This window comes from Oncorhynchus gorbuscha, linkage group LG24 (genome assembly GCF_021184085.1).
Source record: "Oncorhynchus gorbuscha isolate QuinsamMale2020 ecotype Even-year linkage group LG24, OgorEven_v1.0, whole genome shotgun sequence".
Taxonomy (NCBI): Eukaryota; Metazoa; Chordata; class Actinopteri; order Salmoniformes; family Salmonidae; genus Oncorhynchus; species Oncorhynchus gorbuscha.
The window spans coordinates 57,563,422-57,570,870 of record NC_060196.1 but is presented as its reverse complement, the minus strand read 5'-3'; positions in this window follow the sequence as shown (position 1 = coordinate 57,570,870).

Below are 7,449 nucleotides of genomic sequence, written 5' to 3'. Positions count from 1 at the left end.
AGGAAATAATATTATAATTGTAATAGTATAGTTCAACCCATCACCAGATCCAGCAGAAACACAGAAATACATCTGTCCTCGTTACCCAGCTGTGGAGTGATACAGAGGGGAGGGTGTTTAGGCTTTGTATCTGAAGGTTATGTAAGGGCTGATGTGAATGTTGTCTTTGTTTTGTGTCCGCATGCTGCACACTCCTCATCAGCTGACTGCCTTGTGCACTGGGACTGGATGGACAAGATACACACCTTCGCACTCAACTCATGTCCTTTTGTATTCATTGAGAGTAAATGTCAGGACTGCATGCAGAATGTGCATGTTAGCACATTATGTGTCTATGCACATAATTGCATGTCTGGTCCGTATGGGTTGCATCCCAAAATGGCACCCTTTAGAGTGCACTACTTTTGACTAGGACACATAGGGCTCTGGTGAAAAGTAGTGCACTATGTAGGGAATGGGGTACCATTTGGGACGCCTATATGTTTGTTCCAGTGGATTGCCAGCCACCAAAACGGTCCCAGATACAAATAGAGAACATGAGAGATGTATTTTTAACTTGGCAGGCTGGTTACGAAAAAGTTCTTATTTTTACAATTATGGCCTACCCCGGCCAAACCCTAACCAGGACGAAACTGGGCCAATTGTGCACTGCCCAATGATACTCCCAATTACAGCCAGTTGTGATACAGCCTAGGATCGAACCAGAGTCTGTAGTGACGCCTCTAGCACTGAGATGCAGTGCCTTAGACCACTGTGCCACTCGGAAGCCCTGCGATACAGCTTAGTCTCCAGCTGGTCCACATAGCAATGAAGTCTGTTATGAAGTAATGTAGATCTGAGTCCGTACCACAAAGCATCTCAGAATAGAAGTGCTGCTGATCTAGGATCAGTTTTGGCATTTAGAGCTTAATGAATAAGATTATATGGACAGTTCCTAGATCAGGGATCCTACTCTGAGACACTTTGTGGGATTTAAATTTATTATGGATCCCTCTTCCCGGGGAACAAGAAATTAGGGCAGTTCTACAATTTTTTTTAAACGTTAAAATACATTCACAGATTTCACAACACACTGTGTGCCCTCAGGCCCCTACTCCACCACTACCACATATCTACAACACACTGTGTGCCCTCAGGCCCCTCCTCCACCACTACCACATATCTACAACACACTGTGTGCCCTCAGGCCCCTCCTCCACCACCACCATATATCTACAACACACTGTGTGCCCTCAGGCCCCTACTCCACCACTACCACATATATATATAACACACTGTGTGCCCTCAGGCCCCTCCTCCACCACTACCACATATCTACAACACACTGTGTGCCCTCAGGCCCCTACTCCACCACTACCACATATATATATAACACACTGTGTGCCCTCAGGCCCCTCCTCCACCACTACCACATATCTACAACACACTGTGTGCCCTCAGGCCCCTACTCCACCACTACCATATATCTACAACACACTGTGTGCCCTCAGGCCCCTCCTCCACCACTACCACATATCTACAACACACTGTGTGCCCTCAGGCCCCTACTCCACCACTACCACATATATATATAACACACTGTGTGCCCTCAGGCCCCTACTCCACCACTACCATATATCTACAACACACTGTGTGCCCTCAGGCCCCTACTCCACCACTACCATATATCTACAACACACTGTGTGCCCTCAGGCCCCTACTCCACCACTACCATATATCTACAACACACTGTGTGCCCTCAGGCCCCTACTCCACCACTACCATATATCTACAACACACTGTGTGCCCTCAGGCCCCTACTCCACCACTACCATATATCTACAACACACTGTGTGCCCTCAGGCCCCTACTCCACCACTACCACATATATATACAACACACTGTGTGCCCTCAGGCCCCTACTCCACCACTACCACATATATATATAACACACTGTGTGCCCTCAGGCCCCTACTCCACCACTACCACATATCTACAACACACTGTGTGCCCTCAGGCCCCTACTCCACCACTACCACATATATATATAACACACTGTGTGCCCTCAGGCCCCTCCTCCACCTCTACCACATATCTACAGTATCAATGCGTGTGCATAGTGGATATGTTATTGTGTGTGTGTGTGTGTGTGTGTGTGTGTGTGTGTGTGTGTGTGTGTGTGTGTGTGTGTGTGTGTGTGTGTGTGTGTGTGTGTGTGTGTGTGTGTGTGTGTGTGTGTGTGTGTGTGTGTGTGTGTGTGTGTGTGTGTGTGTGTGATGCATCACAGTCCCCACTGTTTCTTAAACTGGACTTTTATCTGTTTAAAAAAAAAGAAATGTTTTACTGCTTGCATCAGTTACAAGCAGTAACCTCTCTAGGTTTCTTCCTAGGTTTTGGCCTTTCTAGGGAGTTTTTCCTAGCCACCGTGCTTCTACACCTGCATTGCTTGCTGTTTGGGGTTTTAGGCTGGGTCTCTGTACAGCACTTTGAGATATCAGCTGATGTACGAAGGGCTATATAAATACATTTGATTTGATTTGATATGGAATAGACTTCCATGTAGCTCTATCATTGCTGGCATGTCATGTCTAAGTTTACTAACCTTTCCAATGAAAGAATCATTGAAGTAGTTGGACATATCAATGTGTTTTTGTGATGAATGAGCCATCTGATTCAGTGAATGATGGAGCTGAGTTTGCCCTTTTTCCCAAAATGTCATTCAAGGCTTTTTACAGTCATTCTTTGTCATTTATCATTTGGCCTCCTTTCCTTCCCGTTCTCTGCTGCCTGCGACTGGAACGAATTGCAAAAATCTCTGAAGTTGGAGACTTTTATCTCCCTCGCCAACTTCTATCTGCTATCTGAGCAGCTAACCGATCGCTGCAGCTGTACATAGTCCATCGGTATATAGCCCACCCAATTTACCTACCTCATCCCCATACTGTTTTTATTTATTTACTTTTCTGCTCTTTTGCACACCAGTATCTCTACCTGCACATGATCATCTGATCATTTATCACTCCAGTGTTAATCTGCTAAATTGTAATTATTCGCCTACCTCCTCATGCCTTTTGCACACAATGTATATAGACTCTCTTTATTTTTTCTCTTTTTTTCTACTGTGTTATTGACTTGTTAATTGTTTACTCCATGTGTAACTCTGTGTTGCTGTCTGTTCACACTGCTATGCTTTATCTTGGCCAGGTCGCAGTTGTAAATGAGAACTTGTTCTCAACTAGCCCACCTGGTTAAATAAAGGTGTTCTCAACTACCCTACCTGGTTAAATAAAGGTGTTCTCAACTACCCTACCTGGTTAAATAAAGGTGAAATAAAAAATGAAAAATCATTGTTTCATATTGTAGTTGCTTCTTCCTTTTATTCAGTTTAGTCACATGATTTCTCAATTTGCAGGACGTTTGCCAATCGGTTGTGCAGCCAGACTTATTTGCCATTCCTTTTGCCTCATTCTTCTCTACAATACCATTTTTCAAATCCTCATCAATCCAAGGGGATTTAACGGTTTTTAGTGATTTTCTTAATGGGTGCATTGCTTATTAGTAACTGGAATAAGCAACTTCATAAATGTGTCAAGTGCAGCGTCTGGTTGCTCCTCATAACACACCACGGACCAACAAATATTCTTTACATCATCAACATAGGAAACACTACAAAACGTATTGTATGACCTATGGGGCCCTATGGTGATTTAGGGTCTTACAAGGTTGTAATCTGTTAATGATGAAGACCGAATCCAGCCAGGCCTTGGGCTGCTTTTGTAGAACACAGCTAATCCCGTTCACCTGACCTGCTCACTGAGATGAGAGATTTTTTTACAGGGGTCATGCATGCAAGTGTGGTCAGGAATTAGTCTTTGCCCATTTTCTATCATTCAACTTGTTTTGCATTGAATTCAAGGCCAGCTGTTGGGCTGCGTTTTAAGCAGGCCGAATTGGGCTTCCAGTGTAGAAGTAGCATTAGACTTTAAACTTTTAGGGGTCACAAAATTGCGACAAAGCAAATGTGAGACCTGAAAGCTTTAAATGCACTTAACATTTGTATAGGTACAGCGATAAGTGAAACCAGCAGTTGTGGATGGGTGATGTACTTAATTTTTTTAACCTTTTATTTAACTATACAAGTCAGTTATTAATATATTCTTATTTTCAATGGCAGCCTAGGAACAGTGGGTTAACTGGTCTAGGAACAGTGGGTTAACTGGTCTAGGAACAGTGGGTTAACTGGTCTGGGAACAGTGGGTTAACTGGTCTAGGAACAGTGGGTTAACTGGTCTAGGAACAGTGGGTTAACTGGTCTAGGAACAGTGGGTTAACTGGTCTAGGAACAGTGGGTTAACTGGTCTGGGAACAGTGGGTTAACTGGTCTAGGAACAGTGGGTTAACTGGTCTAGGAACAGTGGGTTAACTGGTCTAGGAACAGTGGGTTAACTGGTCTAGGAACAGTGGGTTAACTGGTCTAGGAACAGTGGGTTAACTGGTCTAGGAACAGTGGGTTAACTGGTCTGGGAACAGTGGGTTAACTGGTCTGGGAACAGTGGGTTAACTGGTCTAGGAACCGTGGGTTAACTGGTCTAGGAACAGTGGGTTAACTGGTCTAGGAACAGTGGGTTAACTGGTCTAGGAACAGTGGGTTAACTGGTCTAGGAACAGTGGGTTAACTGGTCTGGGAACAGTGGGTTAACTGGTCTAGGAACAGTGGGTTAACTGGTCTAGGAACAGTGGGTTAACTGCCTTGTTCAGGGGCAGAACAACATGTTTTTATGTCATCAGCTCTGGGATTCAATCTTGCAACCTTTCGGTTACAAGTCCAAAGCTCTAACCACTAGGCTACCTGCCCACCCACTGCTGTACAGTGAGGGGGAAAAGTATTTGATCCCCTGCTGATTTTGTACGGTTGCCCACTGACAAAGAAATGATCCGTCTATAATTTTAATGGACGGTTTATTTGAACAGTGAGAGACAGAATAATAACAAAATCCAGAAGTGCACGTAAAAAATAATAATAATTGATTTGCAATTTAATGATTTTTATTTTTATTTATTTTTTCCCTCACTGTACTGTAAGATCTATTAAATGGGACATATGTAGTTATTGTTTACTTTCACATGCATCATTCTGAAGAAGAATAACCTATCTGTTAAGAAATGATCCCCTGAGCAGATTTCAAGAACATGATTTCCCCCACAGCATGCTCTTATATTCAAACCCTCAGACTACTCTCTCTCTCTCTGTCTCTCTCCCTCTCTATGTGACTCCATTAAATCCTTCCATAAACGTCTCTAGTCTGCATATTTCCCCTCCTCTCCTACTCGGTGCCCTGCCAACCACAGTCAGGGGAACTTCCTCTTTCCTTCTCTCTCTTCCTACCATGACACAGGGGGAGAGATTAAGTCCGGGTTATTTCTGGAGGCCAGATCCCTGTCTAAGAGTCTTATCTCACTGCTGAATGTACCATGACTGTGCAGATGAAGTGAGGACAGGTGGGGACACGTGACCCAGATGATGCTCCACCAAAATCATGCCATTAATGACCAGGACAAGCAATAATAACCATGTCTGCCACCCTATTCCCTTTTGTGCTCTGGTCAAAAGTAGTGCACTACATTAGGGAATAGGGTGCTATGTGGGATTTATACTAAGAGGCAGGTTGACGTTTATTAGTGTGAGCCTTGTTCTGGAAGCAGATTTCCACTAGATGCTTTATTGTCTATACTGTAAAAATGAATGACTCTGCTTCATGTTCTTAATTTAAGTTTAGGGTTAGGCCCTTTTTGTTTTACTACATGTAGCCCATGTATCTTATGCTGTCTGGACATAAATAATATGATATGACACACTATTTTGGTCCAGACAGCATCAGATACATGGTCTACACATACTGAGACAGAGGGGCTCTGATTCACTGCCCAGACAGCATCAGATACATGGTCTACACATACTGAGACAGAGGGGCTCTGATTCGCTGCCCAGACAGCATCAGATACATGGTCTACACATACTGAGACAGAGGGGCTCTGATTCGCTGCCCAGACAGCATCAGATACATGGTCTACACATACTGAGACAGAGGGGCTCTGATTCGCTGCCCAGACAGCATCAGATACATGGTCTACACATACTGAGACAGAGGGGCTCTGATTCACTGTCCAGACAGCATCAGATACATGGTCTACACATACTGAGACAGAGGGGCTCTGATTCACTGCCCAGACAGCATCAGATACATGGTCTACACATACTGAGACAGAGGGGCTCTGATTCACTGCCCAGACAGCATCAGATACATGGTCTACACATACTGAGACAGGGGGGCTCTGATTCACTGCCCAGACAGCATCAGATACATGGTCTACATATACTGAGACAGAGGGGCTCTGATTCACTGCCCAGACAGCATCAGATACATGGTCTACACATACTGAGACAGAGGGGCTCTGATTCACTGTCCAGACAGCATCAGATACATGGTCTACATATACTGAGACAGAGGGGCTCTGATTCACTGCCCAGACAGCATCAGATACATGGTCTACACATACTGAGACAGAGGGGCTCTGATTCACTGCCCAGACAGCATCAGATACATGGTCTACACATACTGAGACAGAGGGGCTCTGATTCACTGCCCAGACAGCATCAGATACATGGTCTACACATACTGAGACAGAGGGGCTCTGATTCGCTGTCCAGACAGCATCAGATACATGGTCTACACATACTGAGACAGAGGGGCTCTGATTCACTGCCCAGACAGCATCAGATACATGGTCTACACATACTGAGACAGAGGGGCTCTGATTCACTGCCCAGACAGCATCAGATACATGGTCTACATATACTGAGACAGAGGGGCTCTGATTCACTGTCCAGACAGCATCAGATACATGGTCTACATATACTGAGACAGAGGGGCTCTGATTCACTGCCCAGACAGCATCAGATACATGGTCTACACATACTGAGACAGAGGGGCTCTGATTCACTGCCCAGATAGCATCAGATACATGGTCTACATATACTGAGACAGAGGGGCTCTGATTCACTGCCCAGACAGCATCAGATACATGGTCTACACATACTGAGACAGGGGGGCTCTGATTCACTGCCCAGACAGCATCAGATACATGGTCTACACATACTGAGACAGAGGGGCTCTGATTCACTGTCCAGACAGCATCAGATACATGGTCTACACATACTGAGACAGAGGGGCTCTGATTCACTGCCCAGACAGCATCAGATACATGGTCTACATATACTGAGACAGAGGGGCTCTGATTCACTGCCCAGACAGCATCAGATACATGGTCTACATATACTGAGACAGAGGGGCTCTGATTCACTGCCCAGACAGCATCAGATACATGGTCTACACATACTGAGACAGAGGGGCTCTGATTCACTGTCCAGACAGCATCAGATACATGGTCTACACATACTGAGACAGAGGG